The following is a 26,514-nucleotide window of genomic DNA, read 5'->3' as shown; positions in this document are numbered from 1 at the left end:
TTCAATATTTGATGAAACAACTCCAACACAACTGCTAAAAATAAATAAATAAATACATACATAAATACATAAATAAATAAATAAAAGCTTGCAAAAATATCTAGGGAAGTTCTGAAAAAGGACAATAAAGAGGCATGAAGTTACTTTATATTAAGACTTATTAGAAAAGTATAGAAGTTTACAAAAATTGATATGGATGCATGTAAACAATAAGATAAACGTAACAGAATATAATTCAGAAACAGATTCGAGTAAACAAAAATTTCAGCTGTCATTTCAAGCCAGTGAGGAATAGACGTTATTCAGGGAATGATGAAGACATGAGTGGTTAGGTGGAAAGAATGGAGCAAATGGTTTGTAAGATGCTTAACCACAATCACGATTAGATAAATACTGCTTACAATTATAATCAGAATGGCAAGTTGAAAAAAATGATAATAGATTAAAGAGAGATAGCTATGGGGAGATAAGTCCTCTCTTACATGGTTGAGAAAACTGTACAGCCTCTTTGGAAGACAATTAGGCAATACCTATTAACCTAAAAACTGAATTCCTGTTGGTCAGGAATTCTCCTTCCAGGAATAAAACCTACAGATACTACTACAAGCACAAATAATTACATGCAATGATGTTCACCAAAGCACTGTTGGTAATAAAATATTAGGAACAGCAAAATGTCCATCAAAATGCGACTGTTTGTTTAAATACAAGAGGATTATATCTGCTCAACAAAATACTAAGCAGCTGTTTAGAAAGGTGTGGCAGGGGCATCTGGCTGGTTCAACCAATAGCGCATGCAACTCTTGATCTCAGGGTTGTGAGTTCAAACCCCATGTTGGATGTAGAACTTCCTTAAAATACCATAGAGAGATATCTAGATAGATAGATGATAGATAGAAAGAAAGGTGGGGCAGGTTGCAGATACTGACTAGGAAAGAAAGAAAGGTGGGGCAGGTTGCAGATACTGACTAGGAAAGTCCTTTAAGAGTTATCATTAAGTATAAGGAACAAATTGTGGGACACTGTGTATATCCTGCTAGTTTTTATGTAATAACTAGGGAACTATAGCTGTTGTGTTTTCCCTCTCTATGAAACATACACACATATACTCATATATGCATAAAACGTCTCTGCCTAAAACTATTAACAGTGAGTTGCTTTGTATAAGGGAAATGAGAGTCTGAGGAAACAAGAGTAGGAGAGAAATTTATTTTTCACAGTTCTTGTATGTTTGATTTTATTCTTAATTCTGTCATCTAATCATTTTATACATACATTCATTTCTAAGGGTCAATTTTGAAGCCAATCACCCAGAATTCAGAACAAGCATGTGGTAGTTCAAGTCCCAGGATAGTTCACCACATCTAATTCAAAGGATAATACATGAATTAATTTATGATGGCATACCTAGATTGCACTAGAAACAAACCAGCAGTGTTATCTAAACTACTGCTCCGAACCGGCCATTAACGTATACGGATTAGCTGAGCTGCATCTGGACAGGCTAAGCAGGCTGTGTGGTGGCCTCAGTCTGTTTAGCATGCCGCCACAGACACAGCCATGAATTACAAAGCAGAGGAAGGGCTTGGTGCCAATGCCAACAGGAGATAAGTAAACCAAGCCTACAGTATTATTTGTCCCTAGGACACCCTCCATTTTGAGTGTCTCTGAAGCCTGTAATTAAACAGAAGGAAAAATAAGCTCTTCACTGGTGAACTTATTTATTAGGCGGTCAGAACCCTGACTTCCGTCAGTGGAGTCAATGATCTTAAGAAATCCTGGGAAGGGAAAGGAAAGCCAGAAGACTGGAAGAGAGATGGAGTGGAAACAAGGAAAACATGTTTGATTTAGCTTTGGAAATTGGAACTATGACCAGCTGGATACATAGATTAAATAATCCTTGTGAAAAAAAAAGTACACAATTTCACAGCAGGTGGCTGACTGGGAGTTCGGCCCCTGATTGGAGGTGGGATCTATACTAACAATAATACTACAAACACCATGACTATATTTGGTGCTAAAATAAAAATTCATATTCAGTGCCACCTCTCTTTTCCCCAGATTGCTGTTTATCTGTTAGCTTCTGTGACTTTTTTATACCACTTCCTAAGGCCAGCATGGTAGATTCTGCCTAAGACAGCAGTTTCTCTTGTGCCTTCCCTTCTCAGCATCATGACAGTTTGAAGGTCTCAGAAAAAGAAGTCTGCCCATGGATGTCCTTTTACCTGTATACATTTTAAGCTTTTTATTCTGAGATAATTGTAGATTCACATACAGTTTTAAGAAGTAAAACAGAGGTCTTAAATACCCTTTACCCAGTTTTCTCCAATGGTAACGTCTTGCCTTATACAATTATCACAACCGGGAAATTGATACCGATACAATCCACTGCCTGCATGGTTTTTGTAATTCGTGTTTTATCATCTAAAAGTTGTGACAAATCCAATATTTTTTTTCCAAATGCATGCTTATGTGTATGAATGGTAGTGAGTTGACTTCACTGAGAAGTCAAGTTGAAGATGGATGTCTGCTACTAGGAACATGATCTCTTAAGTCCTTAAAATTCTATAGATTTCTTATGTTTGAATATAAAGGTGGAAGGAAGAAAAACTCTTGGAAAGAATCAGGAACAAGGAGAAAGAGTATATTATATGAGATCATACTCACAATATTTACTGAGCACTTGGATGTTGAACTCAATAATCATTATCTTTGTAACAAGAGAATGGACAGATATATGTTCAATGGTACAGTGCTGGTGTTTTACCCAGTCTTTCTCCTGTGCTGGGTAGTAGAAGAAAGTAAATCCTGCAGGAAAGGATGGTCATGAGGTGATATGAAACTATTATCTGGATTTGCAGCCTGGCAGAAGTCCAAATTCCCTGAAGCTCTAAAGTTCTATCGATATTTGTCCTTAAAGGTCATGGCATGCAGGTGTTCAAAAAAAAAAATCTAAGGACCAAAATTCAAGGGATTAAGTGAGTAAACAGAAGTTATGAAAAGAGGTGGGCAATGCATAAAGGAAGGTCCAAAGAAAAAGGAAGGAGGCATCAATCACTCTCTTTATAGAAATTAATGGAGCAGGAGAAAGTTCTAGAAGTCAGAAGGCCTGGGCTAAAGTCACCACTTTGCACTCACCAGAAGTGTAACAATAAAACATTTATCTTCTCTTAAAACTGTATTTCCTACAAAAAAAATGATAATAATATTACTTTGTTTCTTTCACATAATTTTTTTAGAATATCAACTTGAAAATACCAATATGAAATCAGACCAGGCATAGACGTAAGGAATTGAGCGCTGGAGCATCATAGAATAAAATAAATTCCAGAATCATTTCTTGGAGACTATGGGATCCAGGGTGATGTAAGGATGACTTCAAATGAGGCAGTATGTCTGGCTGTCCGATTTCATCATTTGCTTCTTCTCCCCACTGAGAAGAAATACTGATCACATTGCTAAACCAATGGTCAGTTTTCTTTTTTCTTTTTTTAAAGATTTTTATTTATTTATTTGAGAGAGAGAGAATGAGAGATAGAGAGCACGAGAGGGAAGAGGGCCAGAGGGAGAAGCAGACTCCCCGCTGAGCAGGGAGCCCGATGCGGGACTCGATCCCCGGACTCTAGGATCATGACCTGAGCCGAAGGCAGTCGCCTAACCAACTGAGCCACCCAGGCGCCCCGCCAATGGTCAGTTTTCAGTCTTTATCTTACTTGACCTAATTGGGAGCATTTGACATAAGCAATCATTTCTTCCTTTAAACACTTTCTTCACCTGACTTCCAGAACAATACATTTCCTGATTTGCTTTCCATTTTATTGACTGGCTCTCTCCATCTCCTTTGCTGATTTTCTCTCATCTATCCAGACTTGATATGTGTGAGATGCCCTAAGGCTAAGCCTCAGACCTCTTTCTTTTCTATTTACATGCACACTTTCAGGAATCTCATTCAGTTTCAGAGATTATCCTCAACAAACTGAGGACTCCAAAATTCATCTCTCCAATCCAGATCTCTTCCCTGAACTTGTATAACCAACAGCCAACTCCATGTCACCATTTGGATGTCTACTAGACTTCTGCAAGTAAACTTGCCCCAAATCTAGCTTCTGATTTTCCTCACCCCTCCTCTACTCTTTCATTCCCACCCATCTTTCCTATTTCAGTACATTACAACTGTTTCCTTTTGGTTGTTCGGGCTAAAAAGACTTGAAAGACTTGAAAACACTTTTTAGTGTTTAGTCAATCAGCAAATCCTGCAGTCTCCACTTTCAAGATATATACAGAGCCCTACCACTTTCATTACCTCCTCCAGCAACTTTTCACCACATCACATGTCACATGAATTATTTCAATGGCTTCCTAGTAGATTTTTATTTCCATCTGTTTTTACACTTGCCTGCCCACTGTCTACTCTTGATAGAGCAACCACAGTGATGCTCTTAACCAAAAGTTGGATCCTGTCACTCTTCTGCACACAACTCTGGAGTGGCTTCTTATTTCCCTCAAAGTGAAAAAAGAAATCCTTGCAATAGTTTACAAAACCTCACAAGACCTCTTCTCTCTTCTCTTTCTGGCCTCATATTCTACTGGTCTCCTCTTGATTCACTCTGTTCCCAGCACACTGGACTTCATGCTTTTCCTGGAACTTCCCAGGCATTCTCCTGCCTCAGGGCCTTTGCAATTGTTCTTCCCTCAGTCTTTAAGGCTTCCTTTTTTTTCTTTTTTTTTCTCATTTACCCATTTGGCTTCCTTCCTTGCTTCCTTAAGCTCTTGGTTCAAATGCCACATTTTCACTGAGGCTTTCTCCAACCACTATATTTGATATAATGACAACCTCGTCCCCAGCCAACACTTCCTATCTACTCTTTCTGTAATTTATGTTTCCCAAAGAATTTTTGGAAAGGCCTACTTGTCATGCTATTGTTTCTCTCCCTCCTCTGAAGTGAAACAGTCATGAGCAAATGTAATGGAACTAACATGAGTTCACTTCTCAGTGAGTTACAGGTAGAGACTCCACAGTTGGAGTTGTCACACAAAGGAAACTTGATTTGCAGCAGAAAAGGAGATCATGGAGGATATTTCCAAAGCCATGTCTTTCTGAGTAGGGGTGAGTGGGTTCCATTTATTTAGGGTTAGGATAAATATTTGGAAAGGAGAGCTTTGTCATCACATGTAAAGACAGGCATAAGGTTGTGCGGGCTTACTTAGAAAACAGGCCTATATATGCAACCTATGTTATGTTAATGCAGTGTGTGCTCCTCCTAGGCCCGAGGCTTTAACATTATAATGAAGCAGAAGTTAACTGTGGACAGAGGAAGGTCTGTGGATGTGCTCCAAGAGCCAGTACACACTGGATGGGGCCCTGAGCCCCTTATTTCTGGTAAGGAATGCAGGGCCTTGCTTGCTTTTCAAGCAGCCCTGGGAGTTTTTACCACTGATTTATTGTCTCTGATGTGGTCAGGCTAGAGACTTGTTAGTTTGTGCATTTCCTTTGTTCCTTTAAAATCCTTGACTAGGGGGGTTTTTGCATTTCTTTGTCATTCCAACACCTCCTAGGAAGTTCTGCAGGAAGTGTGCTTGGGGAAGGACAGCTGGTAGAGCCTGGATCACAGAAAATACTTGGTGGTAGGGTGAGGCCGCAAAAATCACATCTCTTGCGTGAAGAGAGCTATACTGGGTCTTTCTTTTACTGGGGATCCATAACTCTTCTGCTTACAGGTAGGAAATTTGCCTATTGCTGTTTGGTTGACCGTGTATCTCTAGTACCTACAACAGCGCCTTTCACATAGTCAGCACACAATAGGTATGTGCTGAATAAATGGGCTAAATGATTGATTAAGTAATGAGTGAATGAGCTGGCTTAGTCACAAACAGCTGGTTGACCGGAGAGCAAGCTGCTTGTGGGAGGAGAGAGAACAGACATTCTTGGGCAGTGAAGGCACCCTCCAGATTATGTGAGAGGGGGGAAAAATAAGCACAAACTGAAGGTCACTTTTGCTGGGATTTAACTGGCCAAACTAGTGTCACATGAATATAAAAAGGTATTAACCAGGAAAAAAAGGCAGAGGGGAAAAAGAGAACCAGAATTTCTACAAATGCCCCATAGTCAGATGAATCTAAGTTCAGCTTGGGGAGATAGTGTCTTTACAGCTTTTTGAATGGAAAAAACTTGACATTGGTTTGTTCTACATTCATTATTAGATTGTACCAGCAACTAAGAGGCCATGTCTGAAATGGACCATTAAATATAGTCCCTTGCAGATTTAACACAAATTATATCACTCTGAAAAGTGCTTTGACATAACCTGGAGTTAAACATTTGCTGTAAGTGCCACTGTTTATGGTAATAATTGACAAACCATGCTTAGGTTAGATGTGAGTAAGAGTTGTTTTATTAACCAGTAACATTATTGAATTCTTGAAAATTGGAGATTCTGGTCATGTTTTAAAAACAATTGGATAAACATTGCAGTGGCTAAATAGCTGAGTGTATTGCTTTGTAAATGTAATGTGACAGATACTAAACTCTACTTCTCAGTTTCTTTCACCAACTTCAGTGGAATTTTTTTTTCCTGTCAGATATTAAAAGTTTAGGATTCTAACTTTCCAAATTTGATTTTTAAAAGACATTGCTCAAAACTTTGTGAAAGCATGAGGGATAGTCTTTGTTTTCTTTTCATATTTTAACCAACCCGTGAGTTTGCTCCTTGGTGAGCCACAGATCCCAGGTGGAGCTGTCACACAAAATAAGCTTTATTTGCAGCAAATAAGGAGATGACGGGGAATAGCTTCCAAAGCTGTGACTCCCAGAGAGGGTGAATGAATACCCTTTGTTTAGGGTTTTGAATATTTAGATAGGGAAGCCTTGTCATCCTCTGTAGAGGCAGGCATAAGGTCACACACACGCCTTAAGGAAACATGCCTGTAGTATGTTGTATGTTATGTAAATGAGGCTGAGGCTCCTCCTTGGGTGGAGGTTTTATTTTAGTATTACAATGAAGTAAAGGTAATTGCTGGTTCTTCCAGGGGGTCACTTCACAGTCTATGTACAGATGAAGTCAAGGGGCTTAGCTCAGATGTTCTGGGTGGTCTGGGATGGCAGGAGGTCTTGTCAGGGCAGTCACCATCATCTGAGGAGTGGTTTTGGGTTTCATTTGTCTGAGTTAAGAGGTAAGCCAGAAAAAAGAGTTTAAGGAAAAATGTAAGACAAAGGTTAGTGAGTACAAGCAGGTGGGCAGTAAAGGTCCGGTCTTGGGGTCCAGCTGATGACAGTATCTCATATTACTTACCTGCCTACCTTCATTTTGGGGTGCTTGGTTTTCTCTTTTCACATAAAGATTAGAGTCAATATTTCTTTCAAAAGAACTATCAAAAACTACTTTTGAACTGTTGTATTATTTTAAATCCAGAAAAGATAATGGGAAAATTCAGTTTATCAGTTTTGCTGACTTTGTTGCCATGACAGTTGGTAAAAGGCAAATTGCTAGCCCCGTTTATCTATGTGGAAATTGGCTCGATTTGGTTTATAGAAAGGATACACGTTCTAGGAAATTTATTTTATTTCGATACCCTGCACTGACCAAAATATCCATAACTTTGTGATCCATGGAGATTCCTAGCTGTAGCTACTAATTACTAAGTCTCTGTCACTGGGCTAAGCAATTTACAAACATTGATTCACTTAAAAAACAAAGTATTTTCATGTAAAATCATTCCATTTTACACATGGAAAAAGTAAAGCTATGGAGCTTGTGTAACTTGCCAAAGTTCACACAGCTAGGAAGTAACAGAGATGGAATTAGGAACAGACAACTGTAACCACCAGCAGTATTTATACACAAATACTCTTCTTTTAACCTCTAGTTATTGCTTTCTAAACATGGGGTACAGAGTCATCATTCTGTTATTTAGGAATATAGCAGTGGTCACTTAAATAAAATTTACTTCCAAAGAACTTTACTGGTACCCAATGTGTGCCAGATACTGGGATAAAGAGATCAAATTTCTAGTCTATTTCTCATCTATAACAAGGCTGATTGGAATAGGTTTTCTTTGATAACCGTCTAAAGAAAATGCTATTGGAATTTATAAACATAGCAATTATTTTCACATTAGAAAGAGTTGAAAACAATGACTACCCAATATCTACCCAAAATCTTTGCCTAGTTCCTTATACATTGACTTTATTGAATTTTTCATTCTCCCAACCCCATGGATGGCTGGACCATTTGTGATGTTCATTTATTCACCTCATTAATGATTAGTATGTGACCCAGCTATAGACAATGAGACATGAAAAGCAATATGCTGTAGGGGACATGGATTATAGGAAACACTTCTCCACACTTAACTAAATATTAATCAGAGAATGATAAAACCTTTTTGACTTTGAATGTTTTGTGTTTAAAACATTATGTCTAATTCATAGCAGATTTCATGGAAAAGATAATATTGGAGATGGATTGGGAAGGATGTATAGAGATAAATAGTACAAGGGCATCTCAGTGGAAATAACAGAGTGAACAGAGATACATAGTCAAGACTGTGTAAAATACAGCTGGGGATTGGCAACCAGAGACTCCAATGTGGCTAGAACCAGGAATGCAGGGCCAGATCATGGAGGCCTTAAATATTAGAATAACAAGACTGGTCAAATTTTAACCTTCAGGAAATAAAACTGCTTAGAAGATTTTTGAGCAAGACAACACCATGATCAGTATCTCATCTAGAGATGACTCTGGCTGGAGAAAACGTCAACTGAAGTGTTTGTGGTTATTAACATCTAGATCCTGAAAATGGCTACATGTACCTCAGCATATTATTAATAATTAATCATGTGTTTAATTAACTTTTATTCAGAAGTTAGGCAGGCTAATAATTAATTGGTTTCCTAAGAGGATGAAAATAGTTTAGACTATAAATGTACAAAATGTACCAAAACGTCAAAGAAGCAAAATATTCATTTTCCTACTGTGTAATTTTGCCAGAAATTCTCTAGAGTGAAGAATGTGAAAGAAACTGAAAGATTGACTACTACATGCCCTAGGGAACAATTTATGCTCCATGGAGTCTGCATTCCACTGTGGCTGAGGAAAGGAGCACTTTGTCTTTATAATTTAGACTATAATTTGGGTTGTGATAGGGTGACACTAAGTGGCTGAAAAGGGAAAGGCTTAGTCAATAGAAATCAAAATAAGAACAAAAACTTGCACTTGTGGTGACGTTTATGACTCCCAAGCAACAACACAAGGAAATTATACTCATAGTAACTTGGAATCATTAAAAAAAAAAAATCAGCAACTAGCAATTTCTTTCTTTCTGAGTAACTTAAAATCCTTACAAATGGATGATAAAAGCCAATGGAAATTGAATCATATAAGCTGAATTGTTAAATAAGATATTTTCTTTCAAAATAAAAAAATTAAATTCTCTATTGAACTTCTTGATTCAGAGGTATATTTATTACATGACTTTTTTTTTCTTTTTTGGTGTTATCAATAACAATAATACCAACAATAATAAAATAATTTTGCTGTTCAGTCTATACAATGGGCTTTCAATGAAGTATTTCTGAGTAAATTTACTCAAAATAACTCAAATAAATATATACATAATTCTTAACAAAAATATTGCTTTTGGATGCCTTTAAGAAATACCTACATGAAGGTGGAAGGAAACATATTTCCTTCTGGCACAACTCTCTTGTCAATTTGTGTTATTTCCAGGAAATACTTAGTGTTTTTAGAACTGATTTTTAAAAAGCATCTACATTTCTCTTCACTGAAAATTAAAAGGACTTCTTAGTCCAATATTCATTCATTCATCATTTATTTATTCAATCATTTTTTTTGTCCAGTAAATACTAGATTGAACCAAATAAAATTATCTTTTTTATTGGTTAAAAATGGCTAAACATTAGCAATTACATGTTATTCAACCCACTGTTTAGTAAGTACTTATGGATAATGGTGATAGATATATGGTATCTTTCTACGTGGACTCCTGATCCTCTGACATATGACCCATCAGTCTAGTACTAACAACCCCACTGGGGCAGCCCACTTTATGTTTGGATAATTCTAGCAGAATTTTTTTTTTCCTAAATTGAGCTGAGATCTTTCTTTCTGAATCTTCTACACATTGGTTCTAGTTCTGGCTTTTGAACCTCCTGCCCAGACAAAAAGCTACTCCATTTTATGTATCATTAGTCTGCAGATAGCAGAAAACCAACTCTGCATTTATTTCTACTTCTATCTTGTGGTTTTATCTTCTCTGCAAGAAACATTTTAGTTGCTTCCCCTGTAATGTGGTGATCCCAAATTGGCATTGGAAAATGGCTGCTGCATCTTCCCATTGTGTTTCCTCTCTAGCTTCTGTAATTCCCTCTCTTCTGGCTTTCTTCTTGCCTCTCAGAATCTCCTTACTTTTCTCTGGATTTTTTTTTTTTTTATATACTAACCCCTTCAACGTCAGTGTTCCCAGGAGCCCATCCTCACCCCTTTGCCTTGTTCACTACAGGGAATCTGGATACAGTATCCTGTCTTTTGGCTTCAACTGTCATCCACCTGCTAAATGTTTCCAGCTCTAGCAGAAAACTCTGAACTGCAGACCTTATATTCAACCGCCTCATGGATATCTCTACCTGGAAGTTCTATCTATACTTCCAGCTAGACATATCCACTCTTACTGTATCCACAATACATCATCTTCTATCAAGCTCTTATTTATTCTGTATTGTCTCTGTTATTTCTCCATCCATTCCATTACTAGAGGCAGAAACAGATGTCCTCAGATACCATAATTCTCATTCCTTGCTTATCTCCCTCTCTCCCCTCTCCCACACACAAGAGGTGACAAAGTTATAGTAAAACTGTTCTCCTTACTCTCTTCAATGCATCTACTCTTGGGTTTTTGCTACACGAGAGCTGGAACTTATCAGCCAGACTCCGATGCTCCCATAAAGGTATTCTCATCTGTGGGTAGCTGTTAAAATTGGTATTTCTGTGGGAGTTTGAGGACTGGAATCTCCTATTTTGCCAGTTTGCTGATGTCACTCTGTTGTGTGATTTTCGAATGTTATACCAACCTTACTTTTCTGGGATAATCCTTAATTGGTCTTAACATATTATCCTTTTTTTTTTTTTTTTTGTTAACAGCTTTATGGAGATACAACTCACATGTCATATGTCACCATTTAAAGTATAAAATTCAATAGTTTTTAATATATTAACAGAGCTGTGCAACTATCATCATGACCAATTTCAGGATATTTTTATTACTCCCAAAAGAAACCCTGTACTCTTTAGCTATCATTCCCTAACCCTCCAACTCCTCTATTCTAGGAAACCACAATCTGCTCTCTGTCCCCATAGATTTCTCTATTCTGAACATATAATATATATGGAATCATAGCATATGTAGTCCTTGTGATTGACTTCACATTATGTTTTCAAAGTTTCTGAATATGGTAGCAATATTATCACTTCACTCTTTTTTATGGCCACATAATACTCCATTGTAGAGATATGCCTTATTGTGTTTATCCATTCATCAGTTGATGGACATTTGGATTGTTTCCACCTTTTGGCTCTTATGAATAATGCTGCAATGAACATTCATATATAGATTCTTTCATGGACATATGTTTTAATTTCTGTTGGATTGGAATTCTTGGATGAAATGATAACTCTATATTTAAATTTTTGAGAAAATGTCACACTGTTTTCTAAAGCAGCTGTACTGTTTTACATTCTCATCAGTAGTGAACAAGGGTTTTGACTTTTCTGTATACTTGTCAACATTTGTTATTATCTTACTTTTTAATCCTAACCATTCTATTACATGTGAAGTGGTATTGCCTTGTGGTTTTGATTAGCAGTTTCTTAATGACTAGTGACTTTTGACATCTTTTATTGTGCTTATTGGTCATCTGTGTATCTTCTTGGGAGAAATATCTACTTGAATCCTTTGCCTGCCCATTTTGAAGCTTATTTGCCTTTCTGCTATATGAGCCCTTTATATATTCTGGCTACTTAGTCCCAAATGAGATATATGATTTGCTAGCCTATTCTTCCACTGTGTTGGTTGCCTTTTTATTTTCTTGATAGTGTTTTTTAAAGTACAAAAACAGTTTTTATGGGGTGCCTGGCTGGCTCAGTCAGAGGAGCGTGTGACTCTTGATCTCAAGATTGTGTGTTTGAGCCCCACCTTGGGTGTAGAGATTACTTAAAATCTTCAAAAAAATTAAGTACAAATTTTTTAATTTTAATGAAGCCCAATTTATCTTTTTTTCTATGGTTAGTTGTGTTTTAGTTGTCATCCCTAAAACAAAACAAAACAAAACAAAGCAAACAACAACAACAACAACAAAAAAAACCCAGTGCCTAATTCAAAGATAAAAGTTTACACATTTTTTTTTTCTGAGAGTTTTATAGTTTTAGCTCGTGCATTTTGGTGCAATTCATTTTAAGTTAACTCATCCATATGGTACCAAGAAATCTGCAGAAATTTAAATTGTTATCTTATATGTAATGTGTCATTTTTCTCCATTTCCAAGATATTTTCACTATCTTGCTTGTTAGTTTGATTAGAATGTCTATTCACATGGGTTTCTTTGGGTTTAGCTTTCTTGGGAGTTATGGACTTTCTTGAGTCTGTAAATGTATATCTTTTATCTAAAATTTTAAGGGGTTTGGTCATTTTTTTAAATCTTTTTCTTCTTCTTCTTCTTCTTCTTTTTTTTTTCCTGTCCTTACTCCTCTTTTCCTTCTGGGAACCAATTATGCATATGCTAAGCCTTTTTAGATTGTCCCAAAGGTGTCTGAGTACTTACTCATTTTTTCAATCTTATTTTTCCCCTTCTTAAGATTGGTAATTTCTATTATCTATGTTCAAGTTCACTGACATTTTCCTCTCTCGTCTCCATTCTGCTAGGTCTAAAATTTCTTTGTTGTTTTCTGTTTCTTTACTGAGATTTCCTATTTTTTCTAATATATCTTCTTTTCCCCATGAAGCACAGTATAATAGCCACTTTAAAGTCCTATCATATCATTTCAACATCTATGTCATTTTAGATTGACAACTGTTGATTGCCTTTCTCTTAGAATAGCTCACAATTCCTAATTTTGTGTATATCAGTTAATTTTGGATCATGTCAGGAAAACTGTGAATGCTTTATTTTTATACTATGGATTCTGCTATAATTCTTTGGAAAACATTTTTACTCTCCTTTTAGTGGTCAATCAATCCAATTATATTTAGATTACAAATTCTGTCTCATTTTCTGAGGATGGTGGCTCAAGTCTCAGATCAGTTTCTTAAAACATTACTCCATTGTTTGAGTCAGTCCTGTACTTAGTTGGGCTGAGACTTATGAGAATTTATTCCCCAAATTAGCAATTCTTTCTCTAGCTCTCTGCCATCTGCCCACATCCCCAGCCCACCTATTTTCCTTTTTTGTTTCCTGTGGCCAGAAAAAAGTTGTTGGAATTTCCACATTGTATCAACCTGAAGTTGTAGTTTACCTTCAAATACTTCTAAAAGAAAGCAGACAAACAAATAAACCTTGAAAACTGCCCCCATAGTGTTGCTTCTTCATACCAAGACTCCTTTCCATAGTCTAGAGTTGTTTTTCTTTGTTTGTTTTGCCTAGATTCTATAGCTCTTATCAACAGTAGGGTTGGGCTATTGGAAGCTCACATAACTATACCAAAACTGGAACTCACATTGTTTTTTTTGTTGTTGTTAAGTATTCTGCCCCAGTTTTTTTTTTTTTTTGGTTATATATTCCAGAGGGAATTATATATAGTTCTGATTATAAGGAAGGAGAAAGGGTGTGACAAAAGAAACAGTATTCAATTATTAATCCTACATCTTCAGTATATGAGGAAAGGAAATCAGTTTTATTCTTATTTGAAATTAATTAGTTGTTTGTACTTGGGAAAGTCATTTTGCTTTTCAGAGCATCAATTTGCTTAGGAATGTGTTATCAGACAACTTTGCAGAAACCCTTTATAAATTCCATATTTCTACAGAAAATAAGGGGTTATTATACTCAGAATCCTGACCCAGCTTTCTTAAAAGATAATTTTGTTTAGTATGTTCGATTATTAAGAAGCATTTTAGCATTTTGCCAAAGTCAAAGAGAAACCTAAGAAGTATGTAGAGACTGGGTTTTGATCTGTGACTTAGTCTACAATGTTGCCGCTCCATTAGTTGAGGCTGAAATAATCAGCGACTGCTGATCCATCATGTCCTCTGAGCATATTTTTCTTTGCTTAGTTTTCAGGCGGGCTTGGAATTAGGGATCTAAATTAGAAATTATCTTATCTGCTTATTAACTTATAGATCAGTTTCATTTTTTAGAGAAAGCAATTAAGAATATGATGAGCCTGCAGTATGAGAGGCTTTATGGTTCTCATCACTTAGAAGAATAGCTAAGCAATAAAACACATCTGAAATTTATGGATTTAAGACTTAAACCATGGTGACTATAATTTTTGATTTTAATAAGCTTTTTACTCCTCAGTAAATGAATAAGGAGTAATTTTTAAATTACATTTGCTCCTTCATGCAGTTACTTTATTTCTGCTTCCTCACAACATACCCATTTGTTCATTAGAATTTGTATTCAGATATTACTTGTAACTGGCATATAGGTAAAAAGCTATGCTAAAAATAATTTATTTGTGATTTCAAGCCTTAATTTTCACTTAATTTTAGGAAGGAAAAGACAGAGAGGAAGCAAATGACTTTTAAAAATATAAAAGTTGTGTGTTTTATCCCATTTAAAAAATATTGATAGAGTTTTAGACTGGAATTTGAAATTACATGACAATACCTGGCACTTTACATGAAGCATTATCTGATCAATTTCTTTGGCAAAACCATTTAGCAATGAATACTGAAATATATTCTGCTTTAAGGTATTTTATCAATGAATTCATGCATATTATATTTGAAATTTCACGTTTGGGTGGTCCATATAAATGCAGCATGATAAATACCAAATATCATTATTATTGAGAACCTCAGAATTTCAGTGGCTGTGAATAATTTATTTTCCTTTTTATTTCAGATTTTCAAAGAACCTGTCGATAACTCTAGCTTTAATATAATTTCACCATCTTTATGTTTTACTAGTAATTCTTTTCTTAGTAACATCTCTAGAACCACAATGTGTGATTTGTTATATTATTATGACCTAGATTCATCTTTGCTCTTTGAAATAGGAAGGTCCTAGAAGTGAGGCCAAAAGAAGTGTCTGGGTTTCTGTTGTAAGGTTAGCTGAATGTTTTTAATAAACCAGGTAACTTTCTGCTTTCCTACCACTTGAAAATGGAGAAATCCTATTGCCATTACCATCAACAGGAGTTTGAATTAAAAGCTCTTTGAAAATATTATTGTACTTTCCTATGATGTCTTAGGCATGGTGAACTTTCCATATACAAATTATTAGAATTGATAGACAGTGCCAGTCCATATGATTCTGGTAAAATGGTGGGCTAAAGTAGTAAATTCCTCCCACTATCAACAGCTAGAGATTCTGGATTTAATACAACAATATATGAAATGTGTGGCTGAACTAACAAAATGGAATAAAAATCCCCAGGTGGTAGAAATGAAAAGTGGTAAGTTCATGGGCTGAATCTCTGGAAGTCATAGGGCACAATAAATAGAAGCATTGAGTATCAGACTCAGTGTATCTAGCACTTGGATTTTTATGACAAAACTTTAGTTCATTCATGTGAGAAGTTGGAAAAAAGATTGATACATATAGCTGGGGCCCTAAGAGAATTGAAACCTCAGTGAAAAGGTAAAGTAGAATAAAATCTAAATACTGACATAGGAAGCAGATGGACAGCAATGAAGCTTCTCCCTGGCTAGATTCTGGATTGAAAAAAAACAAAAGGAGAACTTGGAAACCTGAACTCAAGTCTTTGAATATTAGAGTCTAAGTTACCAATAACTACAAGATAGAGGAAACTTGCTTCTCAATAATTAAGATAAAAATTGGTTCCAAATCCTTGAGTACCTAACAGAGCAAATATAAAAATATTCTAAAGAGACATTCTACCATTGGATCACAAGAAAATCTCACAGAAAGAGGTCTATTGAATTGTCACAATAAAATAGTTTGGGGAAGATTATTAAGAACTGAAGAGTGAATCAGAGAATTGAGAGATAAATTGGAGAAAATCATCTAGAATTCAGCACATTCCAGCACAAACCAGTGGAATGCAGCACTGTCCAGAGACAGTGAGATAGAAACATGGAAGAGAAGTTTAGAGACAGGGAGAATAGACTGAATAAATGCCCAACACAGGTTTGATAGGAGTTCCAGGAGACAAAATGAAAAGTAATAACATAGTTTTTTGAACACAACATAATTGAGAATTTTCAGAATTAAAATTCTTCATTTTCAAGAAGCATAAGCTCCATAAAGAATAAATAATTCCACACTTAGACATATTTTATTAAAACTTCAGAACATTAAATCAAAGAGAATATGTAAAATACAAAATAGAGAAGACATGACATAAAAAGAACTGTAATTAGACTAACTATAGATAGCTCAACAAAAACAATAGGGATCAAGATCACGGAATAATATCTTTACAGTGTGGTAAGAGAGTAACTGTCAAACTATAATTCTCTGTCCAGCTAATCTCTCAAGAATGAGGGTCATATGAAGAAAATTTCAGATAAACAAGGACTGAGAGAATTTTCCCCTGACAGGCTCCTCCTTCAGGAAGAAGCAGTCCTGGAAGAAATGGGATGCAAGAAAATATTGGGAAATATGTGAGTAAATAATCTTATAATCTTTGTATTGGTTGTGTGGAAAGCAAAGCTACTGATTAAAATTTAAGTAAACTTTAGAAGTTAAAAGTAACACAGAAGAATATAAATGGCACTGTAAAACTGAAATTAGTAGGACAAGAACAAGACATAAGTTATATTACACTAAAATTAATCCAATGGAAGAACAGGAAGGAGAAAAAGTATAAAGAAAAAGGCATAGTATGGAAAGTATAAAATTTCACATACAAATAAAGTCATCAAGGGCATATAGTAAAATTAAGCAGCATTATAGTGTATTAGATGTGTTTTCTCATTTAATTCTTACAATGATGTCAGGCAACAAACATCATAAGCATGTCATTTTACAGATTATTAAATTTGCAATGCAAATGATTTAAATTGCTCAAACTCACATAGCTAGAACTCAGAGAGTCTGGGTCTGGAGTCCATTCTGTTACCACTGTAATTTCTCTATATATACAAAATTCAGATGGTGAAATAAATCTAAAGTTATCACTAACTAATATGTAAATGGTTTAAGATCGACAGTTAAATATAAATGGTATAATATTGCCTGTTAAAAGACTCTCAGAATAAAGAACAACAACATCAAAATATGCTATTTACAAAAGCAAAGTCTTACAGAATAAATAATAAAATAATTAATGATGAAATTATGAAGGTGGGAAAAGATATCAAACAATGTCTAACTAAAGAAATGCTTACTTTATATTAATAACAAAATAGACAGTAAAACAAAAAAAAGACTTACTAGGAATTAAGATGGTCATTATAGGATGAAACAGGAATAATTTATGAAGAAAATAGATAGTACTACTAAATTGTATTTTCAAGATGGAAGCAAAAAAACTGCAAATCTAGAGATGTACTTGGAGAATATACAAAGAGTCAGTTTCTTTCCTTCCTCTTACCCAGCCATTTGGGCAGCTGCTTTTGGTTGGGGCCATCTTGCACCTAAGGCAGGAAGATGGTGGCTGCAAAGTAGATAAAAATGTCCCTGGGATCGATCAACTCTGGGCTCCCACTTGTTATGAAAAGTGGAAAGTATGTGCTGGGGTATAAGCAGACTCTGAAAATGCTCTGATATGGCTAAGCCAAACTGGTCATCCTTGCCAACAACTGCCCAGACTGGAGGAAATCTGAAATAGAATACCATGTCATGTTGGCCAAAACTAGTGTCTATCACCACCGTGGCAATAATATTGAATTGGGCACAGTATGTGGGAAATATTACAGAGTATGCACATTGGCTATCATTGATCCAGGTGATTCTGATAACATTAGAATCTTGCCAGAACAGCCTGGTGAAAAGTTAATCACGCAAAATATTTCTTTAATAAAACTCACCAGGGCTTGTTTTAAACACACACACACACACACACACACACACACACACACACACACACACACACACACAGAGTCAGCTAAAGAATAGCATTATCTCCTTGATATTTATATGTCAGAAAATATTCATAGTGTAATTTTCCTCTAGCTTTATAAATACCCTTTACTAACACTCATGCTCAAAATTAACAAGTCAAACTTGTTCAGAGCTCAAGGGATGAACATTTTAGCCAAAATTTCAAAGATGCCTTGGATATAGTGCTAATAATGTCTCAATTTAAACAACTCATTTCTGAAAACGTTCCTGACTTTTCCAACTAGGTACGTCTCTCCTTATTTTGAATCTCCAAAGTACTTTGCTTATATTACTTTATGGAGCATGTCTTACATTAACTTGGTGGTTCTCAACCAGGGGCATTTTTCCCCACCAGGGGACATTTGGTAATGCCTGGTGACATTTTTGGCTCTCATGATTGTGGGGGATCTTGTGGTTGGGTAGAGGCCAGAAACAATGCTAAGCATTCTAAAATGCATAGGGCAGTTCCCTACAATAAGAAATTCTTTGGTCCAAAATAATAGTGCTGAGGTTGAGAAGGAGAAACTCAGTTCTAGTTTGTAGCTTGTTAATTTTCTTTTTCATCTTCTCCACTTTCAGTTACATTGAAAGTATTATAGGGATGCCTGGGTGGCTCAGTCGGTTAAGTGTCTGCCTTCGGCTCAGGTCATGATCCCAGAGTCTTGGGATCGAGCCCTGCATTGGGCTCCCTGCTCAGTGGAGAGTCTGCTTCTCCTTCCTCTGCCCTACCCCCTGCTTGTGCCTGCTCTATCACTTTCTAGCTCTCTCTCTCTCTCTTTCTCAAATAAAAAAAAAATCTTAAAAAAAAAGACGGTATCATGGACTTGGTCTTACCTGGGATTCCATATAATTTGTAGTGTTGTGCCTGCTACAGGGTAAGTTAACAGTTGTGAAACTGAATTTCCATTCAATGTCAATCCTGAGTGTCCACTATGTGTGGGTTGCTCTCTTCAGAATGTGTGTGCAAGAGTCTAAGCAGATAGTCTTTATCCTCTAGGAATTCCCAGCTTAGTAGTGAAAGAGAGATATAAATAGATACTTCATAATACAATACACTATGTACTTGAACAAGAATATGAGGGAAAAGTATGCCATATGAAGCCAAAGTCAGAACTAAGGAGATTTCATATAGTAAATCAAAACAAAGCAGTACTTATTTGGCCTACAATAATACTGAAAAGTTGCTTTGCCTATTTCTGTAGGTAAACTAGGGTTAGAAAACAAAATGCAAGATAAAAGGTGTAACAGCAACAAAATCCCTTCCTTCCAAAATAAAGAATGTTATTAGGTTTGCATAAAAACGGGAGACTTCCTTGAAGTCATCTTTCAATGCTGTTCTTGAACTGCTTAACTGAACAGTTATTTTAAAGTGCAAGAACTCTTCCTTGTACTTATTTGCCCCTTTTCCACGGCATTCTGTTTTTGTTTTATTTATGAACCATTTTTTCTATTCTCTCTAAGGCCTCTGATTAATGTTGTTTTTATATGAAGTTTTCCTGGAATTATCTGTGTTAGCTCCAGTGATATCTTTTCTCTTTTATGCTTATTTTGTTCTACTCTTTCTTTTTGAAAGATTTATTTTATATTTGATCATTGTTTGTGCATTCATATTTAAGACTGCAACATTATAATTCAGTAAGTTTCCTATGTACAGAATTCTTATATAAAAATGACTATTCCTCCTATATTCAAACAAGATCTATATGAAGATGAGTTTAAAAGTATTGAGCAACTCAAATAAGACTTGAAATAATGAAAAAGAATTCCAGTTTCTTCAAGTGAACTATTACAAAATTTAAATCTATATAAATTAGAATAATAGAGAAATTAATTAACAACATGACCGGAATTCTCACTTTATAATTAGATTAGCTGTTTCTAATATTCATGTGAAAAACTAGACAAGAAAATATACAGGATATTTTTGAAAAAGTAGAGAAATGAGAGGTAACTAACATCATCATATTTAATTTATATTATGGTAATATAATAATTGAAAATGTATGCTAGAAAATAAAATTAAAGGTGACTACGTACCTACACTAAGCTAAATGACAGGTAATTTACAGACTGAAATGTGGAAATTAAGCTATAAAAGAAGCAAGAAGAAACTTTGAAAGTTATACACATACACATGTATAAAAACACACACATAAAGAGGGTGAGGCTGTCCATTTGAGTATAAAAGACAGTTCAAAAGCCAAGAGAAAAAAAGATTATTGAATTTAATTATGTAAACACAGTTTTAAAAATCTACATGACAAAGTAATATAAACATAGTGAAAAGAAGAGGGAATGCACACAAAATATATATGACCGATAATCGGTCTGATTTCCTTAATACAGTGCCCCCTCAAATCAGTAAGCAAAAGATGAAGAATATAACTGAAAAAGTGCAATAATTATGAACAGAAATGCCAGTACATATGTATTATTCAACATTCTCTAGAGATAAAGAACCAATAGGATAGATAGGTAGGTAGGTAGACAGAATGAAAGATAGAGAGAGAGATACATATAGATATAGATAAGAGGAAACTTATTATAGGAATTACCATACATGGTTTTAGAGGCCCATAGTCCCACACAGTTTGCCATCTGCAAGCAGGAGAACCTGGAAAGCTGGTAGTGTAATTCAGTCTGAGTCTGCAGGCCAGAGAAGCAGTGGGCCAATGGTGTTAAGTCCTGGTGTGAGGTTGAAAGCCTGAGAAGCAGGAGCTTCAGTGTCTGAGGGCAGAAGATGGATGTCAGCTCATGAGGAGAGGAAATTCACTCTTCTTCCATCTTTTTGTTCCATTCAGGCTGTCAGTGGATTGGATGATGCCTACTAGCTTTGGAAAGGGAGATCTTCTTTATTCAGTCTACTGATGTTTATACAAATCCCTTCAAGAGACACCCTCACAGACACACCCAGTAAAGTTTTACCAACTACTTGGGTGTTCCTTAGCTCAGGCAAGTTGACACATAAAATTAACGATTACAACATATCATTCTTAAACACATGAAAGTATGTTCAACTACCATCAGAATAGGAGCAAAGCAAACACTGAAATACTATTTTTTTCATATCAGAATGGCAAGTATTTTTTATAAGGATTGATAATGCACAACATTGGTGAGAATTTGTGGAAATAGATAAGCTTATGCGTTCATGGGTAGTGAATATTGGATCAACCTTATGGGATGATATATGGCAATATCTACCAGCATAAAAATTCACATACATTTTTACTCACAATTGTAATTCTAGGAATTTAGGCTTTGGTAAGTCCCTACATGTCTTAAAGAGAGACAACATATTGTGGAAGTTAACAGCATAGATGCTGGAGTCACGCTGTTTGGGTTTGAATCCTGGTTTCACATTTACCAAGTGTGGTATTGGGGAAATTATTTGATATTTCTTATGTCCGAATTTTCTAAATTTTTTAATGGGGATAACAATAACAAGTACCTCATGGGGTTGCCATGATTATAAAATTTAGTAATATATGTCAAATGCTTGCCACATAGTAGGTGCTATAGAAGTGGAGTGATGAGGCATCTCAGTTTCACTGGGATATTGTCCTGGCTTAGACTTGTTTTGTCCCAGCACAGTCACAAACATCCCTACCACTTCAGTCTCAAAGATGTCCTCACTGGTTGATATATTATATAGACATCTTATAGGTAAGCGTGAGAGTAATTGTTCATAAGTATATTAATTGTGGATCTGTGAATAATAGTAAAGATTAGAAATAATGTCCATCAATTGATTACTTGTTAAATGTGTATACTTACAATATATGTTTCATCCTTTCAGAGGAACAGTCCACAGCTATCAAAAAGAAAATTAATGACAGCAGTTATTTAGAACAGTGATTTTCAAACTTTTTGGTCTCAGGATCTCTTAAATTATTAAGAATCATTTGAGATGTGAAACATCTTTTACTTTTTTATAGATATCTAGTGATATTTACCATATTAGAAATTAGATTGGAAAACATTTAAGTATGTATTTATAACTCATTTTAAAATAACAATGAAAATATTACATGGCAACAACATATTTTTAATGAAAAACTACATTAAAATTAGCTTGGAAGTACATTGCTTTGCATTTTCGCTAGCATTAAACACTCCTATTTGCTTCATCATCCAGTAGGTTGTACTATCACATTACAGCTTCTGGAAACTTCACTGTACACTCAAGAGAGAATAGGAGAGAAAAGGGCAAATGATAGTTTAGTGTTATTATAAAAATAGTTTTGACCTCACAGGCTTCCCAGAAGGATCCCTAGTACTTCCATTGGTCTTAGGTCAAAGTATACCTTGAGAACCATTGGTTTAGAACTTGGACTAAAGAAGAATTTTTTCAAGGAGGAATATTTTATTACTGACATTTTTTAGAAGTACATGCACATGGTGATAATAAAAATCAGACTAAATTATAGTCAGTTTTATTATTGTTTATAAATTCTCTACCAACAATGCACTGTCTTACTGCTTGCACCTGGGGTAGACATTCTTGTCACCCCATCATTTATATACCACCGTGTGGCAGAAACCAAACTAGACCAAATCCATCTGATGCCAAAGAGCTTGGGATCTTAACTGCCCCAGTATGTTAAAAAGTTATCTTAATGCTTGGGACTAAAGATGGATACATTCACTGATGGTCATTTAAATTGAAAGAAGCACAAACAACAACAACAACAAAAAAAACTAGTTCCACAGAAGTAATCCCCATCATAGACTACAAGAGCAAGTGGGGAATGAGTGCAAAAATCCTGGGAAGGAAGAAGAAAACAAGTTTTCAATCATTCTCTAGAATCCAAGCAGAAAATCCAAACACACTCATAACTAAAACAGATATAGTTAGAGCAAAGTGGGAGGCCTTGGAATCTCTGAAAACTTGAAGAAAATAGTTAATTATCATTCCGAGATAATTACTGCTGTGAATTCAGTCATTCAGCCTCTGTTTTTACAACCTGGCATTTTCCACTGAGAAAAGGAATCTGCCCTTCTCAAAAATTTTATTTTCTAGGCTCTTTCAAGGGTTCTGCCAGCACAACCCTGACTCACCAGCTGGGGCTCCCTGAGTAGAGAGGCGGGAGGGGAGAGATTCCCCAGTGTGTGTGTTCCAGTCAACTTCTGGAGGTCCCTGTGCATTTTGTCATGACAATTAGATTGTGTACTTACACAAAATATTCTAAACATCTTAATTAAGTTAGATTGAAGGAAATTAAACTAAAAAGGATCTGAAGTGTGGAGCATTTCTTCCAATCTAGCCTGAAATGGAAGATAGTAGGGTCAGTATGAAAGTCCCATTACAAACCCAAGAAAGGTGAAAAGCAAGTAGACTCTGACAAATAAAAACACGTCATAAATTTGGAAGTCTCCGTTATATCTTTAGAGATGAGGAATAAGAAAAAGTGCAAAAAATATTTTCATGGATGGGGAAATAAAGGGAGAAGAATGACAGGGAAGGTCGTTGATATTGACTGATATTGAATGATATTAGTAATGATACATGAAGTCCCAAAGATTACAGGATGTCAGAACTGAAAGGTATTTTTTTTTTAATTTTTTATTGTTATGTTAATCACCATATATTACATCATTAGTTTTTGATGCAGTGTTCCATGATTCATTGTTTGTTCATAACACCCAGTGCACCATGCAAAACGTGCCCTCCTCAATACCCATCACCAGGCTAACCCATCCCCCCACCCCCCTCCCCTCTAGAACCCTCAGTTTGTTTTTCAGAGTCCATCATCTCTCATGGCTCGTCTCCCCCTCTGACATACTCCCCTTTTCTTCCTCTCCTGTTATCTTCTTCTTTTCCTTTTTTCTTAAAATATGTTGCATTATTTGTTTCAGAGGTACAGATCTGTGATTCAACAGTCTTGCACAATTCACAGCGCTCACCGTAGCACATACCCTCCCCAATGTCTATCACCCAGCCATCCCATCCCTCCCACCCCCAACCACTCCAGTAACACTCAGTTTGTTTCCTGAGATTAAGAATTCCTCATATCAGTGAGGTCATGTGATACATGTCTTTCTCTGATTGACTTATTTCACTCAGCATAACACCCTCCAGTTCCATCCACGTCGTTGCAAATGGCAAGATCTAATTCCTTTTGATGGCTGCATAATATTCCATTGTGTATATATACCACATCTTCTTTATCCATTCATCTGTCGATGGGCATCTTGGCTCTTTCCACAGTTTGGCTATTGTGGACATTGCTGCTATAAACATTGGGGTACATGTACCCCTTCGGGTCCCTACATTTGTATCTTTGTGGTAAATACCCAGTAGTGCAATTGCTGGATCGAACGGTAGCTCTAATTTCAACTGTTTGAGGAACCTCCATACTGTTTTCCAGAGGGGCTGCACCAGCTTGCATTCCCACCAACAGTGTAGGAGGGTTCCCCTTTCTCCACATCCCCGCCAACATCTGTCGTTCCCTGACTTGTTAATTTTAGCCATTCTGACGGGTGTGAGGTGGTATCTCATTGAGGTTTTGATTTGGATTTCCCTGATGCCGAGCGATGTGGAGCACTTCTGAAAGGTATTTTAGAGACCATCTAGACCATCCAGACAATCCAGACAAACCCCTTTATTTTATAAATGGGAAAATAAGGCCCAAAGTAGTTAAGTAATAAAGCTTGATGTTTACAATGTTAATTTATTTATCAAATAAACTATAAGACACATAATATCTCTTTGAATCTCCATGTTTTTGAAGGAACATATATCACAGGCATTGTTTTTGTTACTCTTTCTTTTCAAATAATATTATTATTTTTTAACATTATATATCTGAAACTACGATAGGACAGTGAATGTTAAGTCGTAATCAAAGCCCAAAATAATGATTTGAACTTTATAATTTTGGATTAGCCACATTATTAAATAAAACTGAAAAACACTGTTTTGATGCTTAATGTTTATAGGCACTGAATTTAACTCTGCAGAGGAACCATCAATGAATACAAGGTACAAAGTTCCTGATCTCTAGTGGCTCATACTTATCCAATGAGATTAATTATAGGAACCATATATAGACCTCAAGCCAAAAAAAAAAAAAAAAAGCATTTTAGAGGGGAATAGAGAAAATAGATCATGAAGAGTTTAATTCTGCTTAGAGAGTCTAGGCAGCCTCCATAAAATTAAATTGAGAAAGGACCTTGAAGGAATAGTAAGACTTCAGTAGATGTACATTGGAAAATTAGGTCATTTCAGATAGAAAGGAATATACACACAAAGGCAGAGTCTCGTGTGCTTTTTAGGAAAAACACTGTGTATTTAGGGTAGGGAAGAGAGGGTGCAGTGCTTGACCATATACAGCTTCTTCTTTGAGGCCACCCATGTATCCAGCCATAACTCAGGACTTTCTCTTAGGTAGCCATGATCATTACCATGCCACCTTGTCTACAAATGCCCCTCATTGAATTAGAGATCAGTTATTCTACAGGTTTGTCATTGGCTTAGCGAAAAAGATGAATGAGGCTAATCACATGCCTTCTATGATTATTTGAACTTAGAAACACAAAGTTTCAGTGGAAGATAAAGCTGGAAGAGAAGATATAGGGAGAAAAACTGTAAGGTAGAATCAAGGTAATGGCAGAGTAAAATTTTGAGGGGCTAGAAGCCCCATGAAGAGAAACCATAAGGTTTATATAAGAGTCAGAGAATGGTTTGTCCCTAGGGTTACCTCAGTTCTTAATGTGTCCTTCTTATAAACCTAACCTGGAAGGAGTCTCAGGTTCTCAAATCAAAAGAACCTGGCTAATCCAGAGACAAAGAAAACTAGTGAGAAATTAGGCCACATTTTAGAGAACATCTTGGGGCAAGCTGGGTATTTTAGACTCTACTATATATACTAATAGCTGATGGATTAAGAATTACCAATAGGGCTTGTTGGAAATGTACACAGATTCTGACTCATTAGCCTGGGGAGGAGACGAGGAATCTACTTTGCTTGTAAATGATCCTTAATCAAAGAGTTCAAGGATCACAACTTAAAAAAAATTTTGATGTAGATTTTTTTTTTTTAACAAGGAATTTCTAAGATATAGTTTATTTTATTTTGTGAAGGACTGAAACCAGGAAGTAAGCTATTGGAATATTGTAGATGAGAACTAAGTAATTAAGGGGAAAAAAAGGTGACTATTGATACAATAAATAATCTTTCATAAAATTCTTTTATTATAATTTAGAACTATATATACCATCTTATATCCTCATCTGTGCTTACTTTACCTTCCTCTGTGATTTTCTATCT

General features: G+C 35.8%; 1 pseudogene; it reads left to right on the top strand.

Moving 5' to 3' along the window:
* The first annotated feature begins 17,788 nt into the window (after positions 1-17,788).
* Positions 17,789-26,514, top strand: part of LOC112819602 (large ribosomal subunit protein eL30 pseudogene) — a 40,049-nt pseudogene continuing 31,323 nt past the window's right edge.

The sequence above is a fragment of the Callorhinus ursinus genome, unplaced genomic scaffold (assembly GCF_003265705.2).
Source record: "Callorhinus ursinus isolate GAN/ISIS: 27379988/994484 unplaced genomic scaffold, GSC_fseal_2.0 scaffold1, whole genome shotgun sequence".
Classification (NCBI taxonomy): Eukaryota; Metazoa; Chordata; class Mammalia; order Carnivora; family Otariidae; genus Callorhinus; species Callorhinus ursinus.
The sequence above is the reverse complement of the archived record's forward strand: the minus strand, read 5'-3'. Positions and strand labels throughout refer to the sequence as shown.